Here is an 18,942-nt window from a genome sequence, read left to right as displayed (position 1 = left end):
TCTCCCCTTCTTTTCTTCTCTCTTTTCTCTTAAAGGGCCAATGGGAGTCTTTGAGGGGAGAAACATGTTAGTCAGTATTTTAAGAAAGATCGCATTTGATGGGAGTATGGCAATCAGCCCTCCTTTAGGCCTTAGATGTAATATCAAATGTTACTTGCTGGGGACAAGACAATGTTTTATGAATTTATAGATAATGAATTATTTAAAAAGCAGACCTCATATCAAATGTCTGAAATGTGCAAATAATTATTTATTCCTGCCAAGATGTTACAGTATACCGTGAGTGATTCTATCAAATGAATGCTTATTATTTGACTGTATCCAACCTTCACACTCGAGTCACTTCGAGGCCTGCCTCTCCTTTGCATAGCAGACACAGTCGAAGTATATGACGGCAAATAAATACACCATACTAACATGGTACCATACTAACCACATGTTTACCAAAATCACCATTCTCCGTCTTTAGAACGAATCAATGGGGGTGTTCTACCAAGGTTTACTTTACCGTATTCATTGTCCACACGGTCGGTAGGGCCTTTCCTATTACCTATTCTTTATCATCATAATCCATTTCCACTGCTATTGTCCTCCATGGCTAAGCTGCACTCCATGGGACCCCCAGATGTGTGTGTGTGTGTGTTTCTGTGTTTCTGTCTGTGTGTGTGTGTGTATGTTTCTGTGTGTGTGTGCCATACAGAACCTAAAACCCTCCTCAAACCCATCCATCCACCCATCCATCCATCCATCCATCCCGCCATCCATCCCACCCACAGACTCTCCTCTCTGCCTCACCCTAACCGGTCCTAATCATACGCTTGGATTTATCCCGCTCAAAGACACTATGGCCATGGCATTAGATAGATCAGTGTTAACCACTCGTTCTCTGAAACAGTGAATTAGATTTAGGCTGGCGACGTAGCTGAAACAGCTTGATGCTCAGATCCTGTTCCAGCTCTACCACAGACACTGAACACTGTTTATTAAGCCCTTTAATATACATCCTAAGGGCTGGTGTGTGTGTGTGTGTGTGTGTGTGTGTGTGTGTGTGTGTGTGTGTGTGTGTGTGTGTGTGTGTGTGTGTGTGTGTGTGTGTGTGTGTGTGTGTGTAGGGCTCGTCTCTGCTCAGGCACTCATTAGAGAGTTACTTAGTAAAGCCCGTTCTGCTTGGGCGATGGAGGGAGGAAAGAGGGGAGACTCAGAAAATGGAATCACATTAATCAGATTTGGTGTTTCTCGACACCGAAATAACCAAAAGAAAATGTGCTGGATAACAGCGGGAAGGCAGTGTGTTGTTGTAAGGGTGTGTGTGTGAGTCATAAGCGACAGGGCTCACTTAAAGCTAAACATACCCTGGCCTGACCTTTCCAGTGTCCTCAGATTGTGACGGTTCTGCCATTACCGCAAACGCACACACACACAATATGTTGCCACAGCAGAGCAACATTTATTTTCCCTTAAGTCCAACACGCATGTATACACACACCTCTAACCCCCAACGCCAGGCCAATATTTAGCCAGGCACCAACAGGGGACATCCTATTGTCATGGGTTTTGAGGGGACAGAGATATGCACAATGACAGTTAGTTGCCCCATGCATTGACACCAGGGGCTCTATTCTAACAAACCTAACACAATGGTAAATCTAAGCTCAGGCAGTAGTGCTATAGGTTCAGGGGTGTGTCAGAAATATTTGTGCTATTTTCAGTATTACAATTATCAGCGCACTTGCTGGTATTGGCGCGAAAGGGCTGGGTTTTGATGAATAAACATGTCGATGTTTGGCCCCTCACTGGCCAATCAGAACGTGCTCTATTGAGAAATATGTGGTTGCTTCAAGGTGTGTATTTACAGTCTTCTATGTATTGCCTTGTAATCAACTCCAATTCCAATGTAAGTCCGTTATAGTTTGCTAAATGGCTTACAGAAACGAAATAACAAAATGTAAACCTATCTTTGCTAAATACCTTGAACTAATTTGCAGTCCACATTGTTCTAAGTAATTCCATGGCTTCAATAGCATTCACACTGATATACGGGCTACTGTAAATTGCATTATGACTGAGACATGTCAAACATTGTCAATAAGCAAGATGAAAATAATTATTCATAAGGCCTAAAAAGAGAACGAATAATTCTAATAAAATTCTAAACAAAACACTATATCACACTTACAGGAACCATGATTTCTCCCCATGGGCATATAATATTAAAACAATGCAGACTATGGAGGGTTTTACGCACATCCAAACTTTTAACAGTAGCTGGACAAAGATCCAGTATAAATAGAAAGGGAGAATGTTCACTGTCCGTTATACTGTTCCTAAATAGGCCTATGTTTTATTAACATAATCGGAACCATCTTACAGATCAGATCGTATTCGCACACCTCCAGAGGGCGCCACAGACATTGTCACCATAAACCAGGAAGGTGAATCATTGTAATAAGTTTGGTTGTAATAAAATTTAACGAAAAACAAGCAGTTTTATTTTAACAACAATAAATAAATGTAAAATGTAATGATATCATAAAATCGACAAGATAAAAAAGACATGCATTTCTGTTAAAGGACTAATGGAGGGCTTGGGTTTTGAACATATGAAACGAAATGGGAAAAAACATACAAAGTATAGAGGCACCAAAAGCACATTAGGCTGCTCTTGTTCAATGCGCATATGGGCAGTGTGGGTCATGACTGGATAGGCTGCGTTTCCGTTGTGAAAATTCATTCCATAACCAACTGCGTTACCGCTAAAACCAGCTTTTGGTTGGCCTTAAATATCCCTGCCTGAAATTAGAACTTTGGATCATATTTTTAAGGACAAACGTAAAATATATCCAACTCCTCCCATCTGAGCGCAAGCGTGCTGATGTTGGACAGGTAAATTCCCGAACCTGGCGTTAGGGCTGGAAATTGCCAGCGAGACAGTTTTTACATGACGAAATTGCAAACGAACGTGCGTTTGACGCTAGCGGAGCCTTAACGCCGGCCGAAAATAGAAACCCAGGACTCAGTCCTAAGGCCCTTTTTATCTGTCCCCACAGGGGACATAGAGAAGATATGCCTCACTCCTTCATTTGTTCTCTCTACCTCTACCTCTCTTTCTCTCTTGCTCCCACTTTCGCTTTCTCTCTGTGTAGGCAGGAAAATTATAGCACAAATAACAATCTAGAAAGATCACCACATAACTGATTGCAGCTCTAAAGGCAGCTTTCAGCAGTCTTTTTATTCCCTTATTCCAGGAAAAAGATATGTGGGAACGGAAAGGTGGAATTACAGTAACAGCCAGAGTGACCTATGTAGCCCCACTCTTCCCGTTGGTAAAGCAACTTCAACTTATTTGAAGTTTTGCTTTTTGAAGCAGTTTGTGATTTTAAACTTGAAGCTAAAATAGAAAATATTTCCACAAAAATCATTATACAGTTTATAACACCTTTTTCAGCTTGGAAAGTTTTGATTACACTGGACCTTTCAGACATTCAATCTAGCCCAAAACACTACTCAACACACATCACACCACTACAGTGATGGATGCTAGGATATATGTCTGGAGCCAATGTCTCTGCACACTTTCCTACAGGAATGCAAAGGTTGGAGGTCAAACCTGCAGTCAAGCTAACGTGATGGACCCTCTGGCTATGTGTGATTATTGTACAAATACCCACACACACATGCAAATTAATGCACACACATACACATACACACACACACACACACACACACGCACACACACACACACACACACACACACAGACACAGAGTATCTCTCTAACACAAACATACTTCCCATTCTGACTACACATGCAAAAACATACACACACACCACACACACGCACGCAAGCATACACAGACGTCCCGGTAGGAGTCTAGCCGTCTGCTGAGCGGCAGGGTGCTGCATGCCACTGCTGCTGTTCGCCAGTCAGAAAGCCAATCAATAGCAACACAAAGACAACAGAGCAGGAAGGGTTATCAGACAACACTTTCTTTTACTCAATTCCTCCTCCCTCTCCTCCCTCCTTTCCTCATTGTCTCTGTCTCCCCTTTCCACCATCCAGCTCCTCTCCTTAGATCAATACTTTATTTGCCTTCCTTCTTGTAACTGTAAAAACTCAACACATTTTCAATATCAAAAGTAAATGTAGAAATGCAAAGAATGCCGTCCATGGGGCATCCTATAAAGGCCCAAGCAGTGGGTTTGATAGACTAATTAGGGAACTGGTGCGCATCCCAAATGGCCACAGTCTACTCAGACATCAATGGGTTCCATCAGACTGCACATAGCCCCAATAATAGCTATCCTCTTTTACCCCATTATAGAGGGATGCAGTTGATTGCTCCACTATAGGAGCCCAAATGCAAACTCTCTCTCTCTCTCTCTCTCTCTCTCTCTCTCTCTCTCTCTCTCTCTCTCTCTCTCTCTCTCTCTCTCTCTCTCTCTCTCTCTCTCTCTCACACACACACAATCACACACACACACACACACACACACACACACACACACACACACAGTGAGTACACATATAGTGAGTGACTGAGATACAGGCCACATTGAGATCACATGGAAGGAGCTTTAAAGACTGGCCACTTAAATCTATTACGATGCAGAAAGAAATCAAATCACACGCAACAAGAACTAAAACCCTGTGTCTGCTCTACAATGGCTTATACTACACCCACAGATGAAACTGTGATCACAACACACACATACAATAATACAGATGCAAAATGCCCTCCAAAAATCAGATAGTGAGAAGTTTGATCAATGTGGGGTACAATGATATCTGGAGTTCAATTAGGAAATCAAGGAATCAAGCGTAATATTATTTCTACAGTCCCTGACTGATAACAAAAGGAGAGGGGTAAATGGGGAGACTTAGAAGAGAGAGAGAGCAATAGAGAGAGAAAGAGGGAGGGAGGGAGAGAGAGAGAGAGAGAGAGAGAGAGCGAGAGAGAGAGAGAGAGAGAGAGAGAGAGAGAGAGAGAGAGAGAGAGAGAGAGAGAGAGAGAGAGAGAGAGAGAGAGAGAGAGAGAGAGAGAGAGAGAGAGAGATTGTTATCCGAGTGGAGAAACTAGGAGCGGCGGAAATTTAAATCTTTCCTATCGAGCAAACCTAAATGAATGGGGGAGCCAGGATAGAAAGGATAGAGGAGAGGGGGATCAATGGAGTAGTGGTGTGGTGAAAGGAGAGGCGGCGTGAATGGGACTCTGCCAGTGGGGCGCAGCCAGCAGCTGCCCAATAACCTCCAAGCTAAAGAATGACAATAATACTGTTGGAGTGTGCGGCGGCTTTTAGAGCCTTCGCGTTGCGGGGGGATGCCTTAGACGGTCGTGCAACGACAATGCAGTTTAATTCAAGAACCTTTTTCGATCGCTCTGAAAGACCCTAACACCAGATCAAACACTACATTGGCTATCTCTATCAGAGAGAGAGAAGACGAGAGGTGAGAGACAAGCGAGAGACAGGAAGAGAGAGAGAGAGATTTCAAATCATTCAAATTTGACAACCATCTAAAAACAAGTAACCCCAAAACATTTAATCACACAGCCATACAATGTCAAGAGATGAAACAAGAGAAGAGTCCCCTCAGTCAGCTGGTTCTGAGGCTCAGTTCACTAACAGCACTCGAAATTCTGGCCCAACCAAATCCTCACAAAGAAAAAAAGAAAAATATATCACCTATTGGAAAGACACCACAAAAAAAGTAAACTTCAATGCTATAAACAGACAGTACATGGTGGCATACTATCTGACTACTGTGACTTATAGAACACTGAGGAAAACACTGACTAGGTACAGACTCAGTGAGCACAGTCTGGCTATAGAGACGGGTCGTCACAGGCAAACCTGGCTGCCCAGAGAGGACAGGCTGTGCTCACTCTGCTCCAGAGGAGAGGAAGAGACAGAGCTGCATTTCCTATTAGACTGTGACAAATACTCAGACGTAAGATAATCTTTCTTTCCCAAAATTATCATTCAGTACAAAGAATTTGAAACTATAAAATATATGTAAATATTAAATATTTATTGGGTGAAAAGCAAAAATGTGCAGTTTTGGCAGCCAAATATGTGTCCTCCTGCCACAACCTTTTCCTGCCAGTGAAAAGTGCAATATAATGTCAATAATATTTCACATTTTGTTTTTGTGTTGGCTTTCATACAATGTCATGTGGCTTCCAGGTCATGTGAATTGAAATGAATTGAGAGAGAGAGAGAGAGACAAAATGAAAATGTCCACATTCACAGAACAATCAAACAAAGAGAACCTTTCTATACTTTTTGGGGAAAGGTCTGATGTGATTGAGTTGGCAGCATAGTATGTCACAGCTTGCCACACGCTAAGGGAGGGAACATAACATTTACTATTTTCTCCATGTATTATAACCAATAGACAATATCCACCAGTCATTTTCAATTTTGTTTGTTGAATTAGATTCTGAATGTTGACCATAATTAAAAATCTGTATTAGATATTTACTTGTTTAAAAAAAGAAATGTATTTAGTACTATAGCTACTATTCTTATTGTTGATGCTGTCGTTTTCATAATTGTAATGTGTATCACTTGGCAACATTGACCTTGTCATTCATGCCATTAAAGCATATTGAATTTGAATTTGAATTTGAGAGAGAAGATTATAATTTTGCGAGAGAGAGAGCGGGAGAAGGAGAGCGAGGTGACATATTCTGAACAACCAAAGCTACAACCGCATCAGCGGATGGAGGGACAGAGGGAGGGAGCGAAAATGAGGTAAAAAATGGCTGAGAGGTACAAGACCCCATCATCTATTTTTATGCCACGTTTAATTTACATTTTCTTTTCCCTGCCGATAACAGTGAACAGGGAATACGCGGCGGCTGACACTGGAGAGCTTCCTGGGTCAGAGGTCAGCAGTTAACCTGTCAGTGGGCAGGGTACTGATTAGAATAATTCTACACACGGCCACTAGGGGGCTCCCGACCCCAAAAAAACTTACTGGGTCTCAACTTACTGTTGAGAGTTAGAAAAGTAGAATACACATTTCACAAAATTGGGTAGTGCATCAGCAGTTTTCCACTTGTTATGGCAGTTACTCAACTAGCCAATGTCAGCAATTTTTGGGGGGGGATTGCTAGGTAAGGTAGTCTATGCACTCACTAAGTGTAAGTCGCTCTGGATAAGAGTGTCTGCTAAATGACTAACTGTAAAAATGTAACCAGCTATCTAAATCTTGTGGTAGGCCTAATCATCACCAAATTACCGACCGGGCATGACGAACTTGTGCTCAGGGGCCCTGACCTCCAGGGGGCCTACATTGATTTTGTTAGTCACTCTCACACAGATATCATTTGAACATGGCATATGTCATGGCAAAATGTGTAGACTTGCAGGAAATTAGCTTTCAAACCAACATTTTCATTGCCCCATGGCAAATGTGAAGAATTTCAGAAAATGTGCTTTAAAACAGCAACACCTTCTATGCCCCTTGGCAAAATCTGTAGAATTCAAGGAAATTACACTGCAGAAAAAGTATCCACTGCCAAGAGGGGGGCACTTAAACGTTTTGGCTGCAAGGTGGGGATTCTTGACCCCCGACCAAATCTCGATTAAAAGAATAACAAACAAATACACACACTGAAAACACCACACTCCAACAAACAAATACATGTTTTGTTGTTTGTGTGATCTTGTCCATCTGATATATCATAATACGGGCTCTACACATTGGTGATGGATGAAGTGAGTTCCTACCTTTATAGTGTAAATCACTTTTAACACTTCGAGAGCATTATCTAAACTCCTGACAACCTAATTTCACCCTGGGACCAACACAGTTCTGTTCTAACCTATTCTATTATATTATATTCTGTTATATCTAAACTCAATCCATCATTATCATAATATGTCATTGTTATTATAACATATCCTGAACATCTCCAGTATATAAGAAAACTGACCTCAGACCAGATTTAAAGCCTTATCTGGGGTACAGCTGTGTCTTGGCACTGCTCTGGGTGTAGCCTCTATCCTCTGTAGCCTCTAGCCATGCTAGGCAGTCTAAATAGGGAACGTTAACATAACAGTGTCAGACATGCCAGGGGGTTTAACAATGAAACACTCATCCGTCATCCCAGCATGTTTCCTGCAGGAAGTATGGTTGAAGCACTTCACACTCACAGGTGACCGTAATACACACACCTGTGGCCCCACATGGCCCTTGGTGTGACTGTGTAGGGGCGAATCGTATAGACACGCATGCTTTTCGACTCCAGCTGACTGTGTGTGTGTGTACAGGGCCATGCACAGACCTTTGGTGGGGCAGGAACGCAAAGGGTGAACCCCCCCCCTCAAAAAATCTACCTTAATTCCATACTTATTTTTACATAGGCTTTCATTCTCTGCAAAAACACACTATTTCACCACACATTGCAAGCTAAGCAAGCTACAACTAAAAATGAAAGGGACTTCCAATTACCTTCAGAAGTCACATAATTCGTTAAATAAAGTCCAACTGTGTGCAATCTAAGTGTCACATGATTTGTCACATGATCTCAATATATATACACCTGTTCTGAAAGTCTCCAGAGTCTGTAACACCACTAAGCAAGGGGCACCACCAAGCAAGCGGCACCATGAAGACCAAGGAGCTCTCCAAACAGGTCAGGGACAAAGTTGTGGAGAAGTACAGATCAGGGTTAGGTTATAAAAAAATATCAGAAACTTTAAACATCCCACGGAACACCATTAAATCCATTATTACAAAATGGAAAGAATATGGCACCACAACAAACCTGCCAAGAGAGGGCCACCCACCAAAACTCACGGACCAGGCAAGGAGGGCATTAATCAGAAAGGCAACAAAGAGACCAAAGATAACCCTGAAGGAGCTTCAAAGCTCCACAGCGGACATTGGAGTATCTGTCCATAGGACACTTTAAGCCGTACACTCCACAGAGCTGGGTTTTATGGAAGAGTGGCCAGAAAAAAAGCCATTACTTCAAGAAGAAAATAAGCAAACACGTTTGGTGTTCGCCAAAAGGCATGTGGGAGACTCCCCAAACATATGGAAGAAGGTACTCTAGTCAGATGAGACTAAAATTAAGCTTTTTGGCCATCAAGGAAAATGCTAAGTCTGGCGCAAACCCGACACCTCTCATCACCCCGAGAACAACATCCCTGTGGGGCTTTTTTTCATTGGCAGGGACTGGGAAACTGGTCAGAATTGAAGGAATGATGGATGGCGCTAAACACAGGGAAATTATTGAGGGAAACCTGTTTCAGTCTTCCAGAGATTTGAGACTGGGACGGAGGTTCATCTTCCAGCAGGACAATGACCCTAAGCATACTGCTGAAGCAGCACTCGAGTGCAGCATTACCGCAAAAATGGAAGAGGAAAGTGGAAGGGGGAAAAGTAAGGAACTTGTCTGTCGGTCCTGCATTAAAGAACATAATTGGTTAAAGAAAATTGTGATAAATAAAAAAGGATACCAGATCATTTAAGGACCAAAGGATTGACAGCCGTCCCATATAGATTGCAAAATAGTTGGGAAGAGATTTTCGACATACCTATTCCATGGCATAGTATTCATGAACTGATACGCAAAACTTCGCAGGATTCAAAACTTAGAATTTTTAAATTTAAATTATTATACAAAATTCTTGTTAACAATAGAATGTTATTCATATGGGGGACACAATCTTCCTAGCTCTGCAGATTTTTCCGCGAAGAGACAGAATCATTAGATCATTTGTTTTGGTACTGTCCAATTGTATCTTGTTTTTGGTCACAGGTCCAGGAATAGCTGAAGGATTGCAATATTTACCTGGAGCTAACCCTGCAGATAGCACTACTGGGTGATCTGAAAAGTCGTAGTCAATCAATCAATAATATAATAATACTTTCAGCAAAAAAAATTATTTTAAATGTACAATCTGTAAAAACAATGAGAATAGAAGGGTTCAGAACTTTTGTGAACATCACAGTACAGTTGAAAAATATATGGCAAATAGAAATCCCATATGGATGGTGTTAAGAGATAGATGGGAGGTGTTGAATGGAGCTGAAGGATGGGACTAATAACAACTAACAACAACTAAAAACAACAAGATAACTAATGTAAAGCATACTGTGTCCATAATAAGTATTAAAGTTATAGGTTGAGAGCTTTTGTGAAAGAGCACAGTTAGAAAGATATGGCTTATAGAAGCAAACCGGATGGACATCATGAAAATGATCTGAGAGGTTCAGGGTAGAGGAAGTTCAGGAGTAAAAACAAACAAAATATAATTATTGTAAAATTGACTGTGTCCATAAAATGTATATAGTATGTATAAGCTGGAAGTAGAGGCCTAAGCATTGTTGTTCACTAGTTTACTTAAATTAGGGAAGGGGTGGTGGGGTTGGAACATAATTAAAGGAAATATATATTTTTAAAGGATATATATATATATATATATATATATATATATATATATATATATATATATATATATATATATATATATATATATATATATTTGTACAGTGAGGGAAAAAAGTATTTGATCCCCTGCTGATTTTGTACATTTGCCCACTGACAAAGACATGATCAGTCTATAATTTTAATGGTAGGTTTATTTGAACAGTGAGAGACAGAATAACAACAAAAAATATCCAGAAAAACGCATGTGAAAAATGTTATTAATTGAATTGCTTTTTAATGAGGGAAATAAGTATTTGACCACTCTGCAAAACATGACTTAGTACTTGGTGGCAAAACCCTTGTTGGCAATCACAGAGGTCAGACGTTTCTTGTAGTTGGCTACCAGGTTTGCACACATCTCAGGAGGGATTTTGTCCCAGTCCTCTTTGCAGATCTTCTCCAAGTCATTAAGGTTTCGAGGCTGACTTTTGGCAACACGAACCTTCAGCTCCCTCCATAGATTTTCTATCGGATTAAGGTCTGGAGACCTTAATGTGCGTCTTCTTGAGCCACTCCTTTGTTGCCTTGGCTGTGTGTTTTGGGTCATTGTCATGCTGGAATACCCATCCACGACCTATTTTCAATGCCTTTGCTGAGGGAAGGAGGTTCTCACCCAAGATTTGACGGTACATGGCCCCGTTCATCGTCCCTTTGATGCAGTGAAGTTGTCCTGTCCTCTTAGCAGAAAAACACCCCCAAAGCATAATGTTTCCACCTCCATGTTTGATGGTTGGGATGGTGTTCTTGGGGTCATAGGCAGCGTTCCTCCTCCTCCAAACACGGCGAGTTGAGTTGATGCCAAAGAGCTTGATTTTGGTCTCATCTGACCACAACACTTTCACCCTGTTCTCCTCCGAATCATTCAGATGTTCATTGGCAAACTTCAGACCGGCCTATGTATCTGATTTCTTGAGCAGGGGGACCTTGCGGGCACTGCAGGATTTCAGTCCTTCACGGCGTAGTGTGTTACCAATTGTTTTCTTGGTGACTATGGTCCCAGCTGCCTTGAGATCATTGACAAGATCCTCTCGTGTAGTTCTGGGCTGATTCCTCACTGTTCTCATGATCATTGCAACTCCACAAGGTGAGATCTTGCATGGAGACCCAGGCCGAGGGAGATTGACAGTGCTTTTGTGTTTCTTCCATTTGCGAATAATCGCACCAACTGTTGTCACCTTCTTACCAAGCTGCTTGGCGATGGTCTTGTAGCCTATTCCAGCCTTGTGTAGGTCTACAATCTTGTCCCTGACATCCTTGGAGAGCTCTTTGGTCTTGGTCATGGTGGAGAGTTTGGAATCTGATTGATTGATTGCTTCTGTGGACAGGTGTCTTTTATGCAGGTAACAAGCTGAGATTAGGAGCACTCCCTTTAAGAGTGTGCTCATAATCTCAGCTCGTTACCTGTATAAAAGACACCTGGGAGCTAGAAATCTTTCTGATTGAGAGGGGGTCATTAAAATGCTAATCAATTTATAACATTTTTGACATGCGTTTTTCTGGATTTTTTTGTTGTTATTCTGTCTCTCACTGTTCAAATAAACCTACCATTAAAATTATAGACTGATAATTTCTTTGTCAGTGGGCAAACGTACAAAATCAGCAGGGGATCAAATACTTTTTTCCCTCACTGTATCCGTATGTATTTATATGTATGTATGTATATACATACATATATATATATATACAGTGGGGGAAAAAAGTATTTAGTCAGCCACCAATTGTGCAAGTTCTCCCACTTAAAAAGATGAGAGAGGCCTGTAATTTTCATCATAGGTACACGTCAACTATGACAGACAAATTGAGGAAAAAAAATCCAGAAAATCACATTGTAGGATTTTTAATGAATTTATTTGCAAATTATGGTGGAAAATAAGTATTTGGTCACCTCCAAACAAGCAAGATTTCTGGCTCTCACAGACCTGTAACTTCTTCTTTAAGAGGCTCCTCTGTCCTCCACTCGTTACCTGTATTAATGGCACCTGTTTGAACTTGTTATCAGTATAAAAGACACCTGTCCACAACCTCAAACAGTCACACTCCAAACTCCACTATGGCCAAGACCAAAGAGCTGTCAAAGGACACCAGAAACAAAATTGTAGACCTGCACCAGGCTGGGAAGACTGAATCTGCAATAGGTAAGCAGCTTGGTTTGAAGAAATCAACTGTGGGAGCAATTATTAGGAAATGGAAGACATACAAGACCACTTAAAATCTCCCTCGATCTGGGGCTCCACGCAAGATCTCACCCCGTGGGGTCAAAATGATCACAAGAATGGTGAGCAAAAATCCCAGAACCACACGGGGGGACCTAGTGAATGACCTGCAGAGAGCTGGGACCAAAGTAACAAAGCCTACCATCAGTAACACACTACGCCGCCAGGGACTCAAATCCTGCAGTGCAGACGTGTCCCCCTGCTTAAGCCAGTACATGTCCAGGCCCGTCTGAAGTTTGCTAGAGTGCATTTGGATGATCCAGAAGAGGATTGGGAGAATGTCATATGGTCAGATGAAACCAAAATAGAACTTTTGGGTAAAAACTCAACTCGTCGTGTTTGGAGGACAAAGAATGCTGAGTTGCATCCAAAGAACACCATACCTACTGTGAAGCATGGGGGTGGAAACATCATGCTTTGGGGCTGTTTTTCTGCAAAGGGACCAGGATGACTGATCCGTGTAAAGGAAAGAATGAATGGGGCCATGTATCGTGAGATTTTAGGTGAAAAACTCCTTCCATCAGCAAGGGCATTGAAGATGAAACATTGCTGGGTCTTTCAGCATGACATTGATCCCAAACACACCGCCCGGGCAACGAAGGAGTGGCTTCGTAAGAAGCATTTCAAGGTCCTGGAGTGGCCTAGCCAGACTCCAGATCTCAACCCCATAGAAAATCTTTGGAGGGAGTTGAAAGTCCATGTTGCCCAGCGACAGCCCCAAAACATCACTGCTCTAGAGGAGATCTGCATGGAGGAATGGGCCAAAATACCAGCAACAGTGTGTGAAAACCTTGTGAAGACTTACAGAAAACGTTTGACCTGTGTCATTGCCAACAAAGGGTATATTACAAAGTATTGAGAAACTTTTGTTATTGACCAAATACTTATTTTCCACCATAATTTGCTAATAAATTCATTAAAAATCCTACAATGTGATTTTCTGGAAATAAAATTCTCATTTTGTCTGTCATAGTTGACGTGTACCTATGATGAAAATTACAGGCCTCTCTCATCTTTTTAAGTGGGAGAACTTGCACAATTGGTGGCTGACTAAATACTTTTTTTCCCCACTGTATATATATATATATATATATATATATATATATATATATATATATATATATATATATATATATATTGCGAGAAAATAAAAAACATATGGGGGATTGGAAGTGATGCAGACAATTACATTGATGGAAGTTACAATCTATCTGCAATATTAAAGCTGATCTCCCCCCAAAATATTAATGAAAAAAAGAAAATAACAAAAAAAGGGGAAACATTTAAATGTCTTGGAATGGCCTAGTCAAATCCCAGACCTCATTCCCATTGAGAATCTGTGGTATGACTTAAAGATTGCTTTACACCAGCAGAACCCATCCAACTTGAAGGAGCTGGAGCAGTTTTGCCTTGAAGAATGGGCAAAATTCCCGGATGGCTAGATGTGCCAAGCTTATAGAGACGTACCTCAAGAGACTTGCAGCTGAAATTCATATGAGGGCAAAAGGTCAGGTGCTCCAGCACCCCTAGGGCTCTATCTGTGCATGTGCCTGTGTGTGTGTGTGCGTGTGTGTGCATGTGTGTGTACCTGTGTGTGTGTTTGTGTGTGTGTGTGTGTGTGAGAGAGAGAGAGAGAGAGAGAGAGACACACCAGTGGGGGGGTGGGGGGGGGGGGGGGGGGGGGGGGTCAGAAGAGACTCTTTCTTCCTCTGACCTATTGTTCCTCCACAGCTACAAAATAAAGCCTTGTCCTTTCATCCTGACTGTGGAGCAGAGAAACAGGAAGTGTCAGCATCACTGCCTCATCAATCATCCCTCTAGGTGATAGACTCATACTGTATCATGATTGACTCATATTATTAAAGACTCTCATCATTATTGACTCTTATACCCTCTGAATGTGTTAGTCATATCATTATTAACTCATACATTCCAAGTTGCATCAATCATCCCTATGGGCAATGGACTTAATTATTGACTCATATTTTTATTAACTTAGACATTCCTAGCCACATCAATCATCTTTCGAGTTGAGGCTAGACTCATATCATTATTTAATAATATATTTTATAGTTACCCTCTGAATATCATTATGCTTGTAGAAGAATGGCGCCGGAGGAGATGGCTGCCGTTTTACGGCCCCCTAACCAATTGTGCTATTATGTGTGTTTGTAATTTATTCTGTACATAATGTTTCTGCCACCGTTTGTTATGACCAAAAATAGCTTCTGGATATCAGGACGGCGATTACTCACCTCGTTTTAGACGAAGAGTTTTTCTTCAACAAGTCGGACGTGAAGGATATTCTACAGACACCCAAATCCCTTTCATTCGCATGAGAAAGAGACAGAGATATCGTGGACGTAGGTCGGGGAGCCTAGTAAGGAGCCGACAGCGAGCGAGTAATCTCCCTTTTCCATCCTTCTATTAACCTATGTACAATCATTGGAAAACAAAATGGACGACCTAGGATCAAGAATATCCTACCAACGGGACATTCAAAACTGTAATATTTATGTTTCACCGAGTCGTGGCTGAACGACGACATGGATAACATACAGCTGGCGGGAAATACGCTACATCGGCATTATAGAACGGCTGACTCCGGTAAGAGAAGGGGTGGCGGTCTGTGTATATTTGTAAACAACAGCTGGTGCACGAAATCTAATATTAAGAAAGTCTCAAGGTTTTGCTCACCTGACGTAGAGTATCTCATGATAAGCTGTAGACCACACTATTTACCACACTATTTTTCGCAGCTGTCTATTTACCACCACAAACTAATGCTGGCACTAAGACAGAACTCAATGAGCTGTATAAGGCCATAAGTAAACAGGAAAACGCTCATCCAGAGGTAGCGCTCCTAGTAGCCGGGGACTTTAATGTAGGAAAACTTAAATCCATTCTACCTCATTTCTACCAGCATGTTAAATGTGCAACCAGAGGGAAAAAAAACTCTAGACTACCTTTACTCCACACACAGAGACTCGTAAAAAGCTCTCCCTTGCCCTCCATTTGGCAAATCTGACCATAACTCTATCCTCCTGATTCCTACTTATAAGCAAAAACTAAAGCAGGAAGCACCAGTGACTTGGTTAATAAGGAAGTGGTCAGATGACGCAGATGCTAAGCTACAGGACTGTTTTGCTAGCACAGACTGGAATATCTTCCGGTATTCTTCCGATGGCATTGAGGAGTACAACACATCAGTCACTGGCTTCATCAATAAGTTAATCGATGATATCGTCCCCACAGTGACCGTACGTACATACCCCAACCAGAAGCCATGGATTACAGGCAACATCGGCACTGAGCTAAAGGGTAGAGCTTCCGCTTTCAAGGAGCGGGACTCTATCCCAGACGCTTATAAAAAATCCCGCTATGCCCTCCGATGAACCATCAAACAGGCAAAAAGTCTATACAGGACTAAGATTGAATCGTACTACACCGGCTCTGACGCTCTGCGGACATGGCAGGGCTTGCAAACTATTACAGACTACAAAGGGAAGCACAGCTGCCCAGTGACACAAGCCTTCCAGACGAGCTAAATCACTTCTATGCTCGCTTCGAGGCAAGCAACACTGAAGCATGCATGAGAGCATCAGCTGTTCCGGATGACTATGTGATCACGGTCTCCGTAGCCGATGTGAGTAAGACTTTTAAGCAGGTCAACATTCACAAGGCCACAGGGCCTGACGGATTACCAGGACGTGTACTCCGAGCATGCGCTGACCAACTGGCAAGTGTCTTCACTGACATTTTCAACATGTCCCTGACTGAGTCTGAAATACCAACATGTTTCAAGCAGACCACCGTAGTACATTTGCACAAAAATACTAAGACAACCTGCCTAAATGACTACCAACCCGTAGCTCTCACATCTGTAGACATGAAGTGCTTTAAAAGGCTGGTTATGGCTCACATCAGCACATTATCCCAGAAACCCTAGACCCACTCCAATTTGCATACCGCCCCATAAGATCCATAGATGATGCTATCTCTATTGCACTCCACACTGCCCTTTCCCACCTGGACAAGAGGAACACATACGTGAGAATGCTATTCATTGACTACAGCTCAGCGTTTAACACCATAGTGCCCTCAAAGCTCATCACTAAGCCAAGGACCCTTGGACTAAACACCTCCCTCTGCAACTGGATCCTGGACTTCCTGACGGGCCGCCCCCAGGTGGTAAGGGTAGGTAACAACACATCTGCCACGCTGATCCTCAACACGGGGTCCCCTCCTGTTCACCCATGACTGCAAGGCCAGGCACGACTCCAAAACCATCATTAAGTTTGCCGATGACACAACAGTGGCAGGCCTGATCACCGACAACGATGAGATGGACTATAGGGAGGAGGTCAGAGGCCAGGATAACAACCTCTCCCTCAATGTGATCAAGACAAAGGAGATGATTGTAGGCTACAGGGAAAAAAAGAGGATTGAGCACGGCCCCATTCTCATCAACGGGGCTGTATTGGACAGGTTGAGAGCTTCAAGTTCCTTGGTGTCAACATTACCAACAAACTATCATGGTCCAAACACACCAAGACAGTCGTGAAGAGGGCATGACAAAGCCTATTCCCCCTCAGGAGACTGAAAAGATTTGACATGGGTCATCAGATCCTCAAAAATGTATACAGCTGCACCGTCGAAAGCATCCTGACTGGTTGCATCACCGCCTGGTATGGCAACTGCTCGGCCTCCGACCGCAAGGCACTACAGAGGGTGGTGCGTACGGCCCAGAACATAATTTGGGCCAAGCTTCCTGCCATCCAGGACCTCTATACCAGGCGATGTCAGAGGAAGGCCCTGAAAATTGTCAAAGACTCCAGCCAACCTAGTCATAGACTGTTCTCTCTGCTACCGCACGGCAAGCGGTACCGGAGCGCCAAGTCTAGGTTCAAAAGGCTTCTTAACAGCTTCTTCCCCCAAAGCCATAAGACTCCTGAACATCTAATCAAATGGCTACCCGTACTATTTGTATTGTCCCCCCCACCCCACCCCCTCTTTTACTCTGCTGCTACTCTGTGTATTATCAATGCATTGTCACTTTAACTCTACCCACATGTACATATTACCTCAATTACCTTGACTAACCAGTGACTCTGTTCCGCTACCCCCTTTATATAGCCTCCTTACTGTTATTTTATTTTACTGCTGCTCTTTAATAATTCATATTTTTTACTCATCCATTTTTTACTTAACAGTTATTTTTCTTAAAACTGCATTGTTGGTTAAGGGTTTGTAAGTAAGCATATGTATTCGGCACATGTGGCAAATACAATTTGATTTGATTTGATGCTCTGAATTGTACAGCCAAATGAACTAAGCAGATAGTTTGACCACTGGATTCTGAGAGATACAGACCACTGCCTCTTCTGTGATAAGACCTTCATCAGAAGTTGTTAGTAACTGCACTTACGGGTTATGTCATGTGGGATTCCACTGAAATGATCGAGGACAAGTACATTACATCTCTGATATCTACAGTGCCTTCAGAAACTATTCATACCTCTTGACTTATTTCACATTTTGTTGTGTTACAGCCTGAATTAAAAATTGATTAAATTGATTTTCTTTCTCACCCATCTACACACAATAACCCATAATGACAAAGTGAAAGCATGTTTTTACATATTTTTGCCAATTTATTGAAAATGAAATACAGAAATGTCTCATTTGTCTCATTCAAGTATTCACACCCATTACATACATTACATTTGAGTCATTTAGCAGACACCCCTGAGTCCAATACTTTGTAGAAGCACCGTTGGCTGTGATTACAGCTGTGAGTCTTTCTGGGTAAGTCTCTAAGAGCTTTCCACACCTGGATCGTGTACATTATTATTTTCACAATTCTTCAAGCTCTGTCAAATTGGTTGTTGATCACTGCTAGACAACAATTTTCAGGTCTTGCCATAGATTTTCAAGTAGAATTAAGTCAAAACTGTAACTCGGCCACTCAGGAACATTCACTGTGTTCTTGGTAAGCAACTCCAGTGTAGATTTGGCCTTGTGTTTTAGGTTATTGTCCTGCTGAAAGGCGAATTCCTCTCCCAGTGTCTGGTGGAAAGCAGACTGAACCAGGTTTTCCTATAGGATTTTGCCTGTGCTTTGTGGATGGTGTATTGATACACCATCCAACGTGTAATTAATAACTTCACCATGCTCAAAGGGATATTCAATGTGTGCCTTTTTTTTTACCCATCTACCAATAGGTACCCTTCTTTGTGGTTGAATCTGTGTTTGAAATTCACTGCTTGACTGAGAGACCTTACAG

This window comes from Coregonus lavaretus (assembly GCF_964263955.1).
Source record: "Coregonus lavaretus genome assembly, chromosome: 16".
Classification (NCBI taxonomy): Eukaryota; Metazoa; Chordata; class Actinopteri; order Salmoniformes; family Salmonidae; genus Coregonus; species Coregonus lavaretus.
This window is presented reverse-complemented; position numbering follows the sequence as displayed.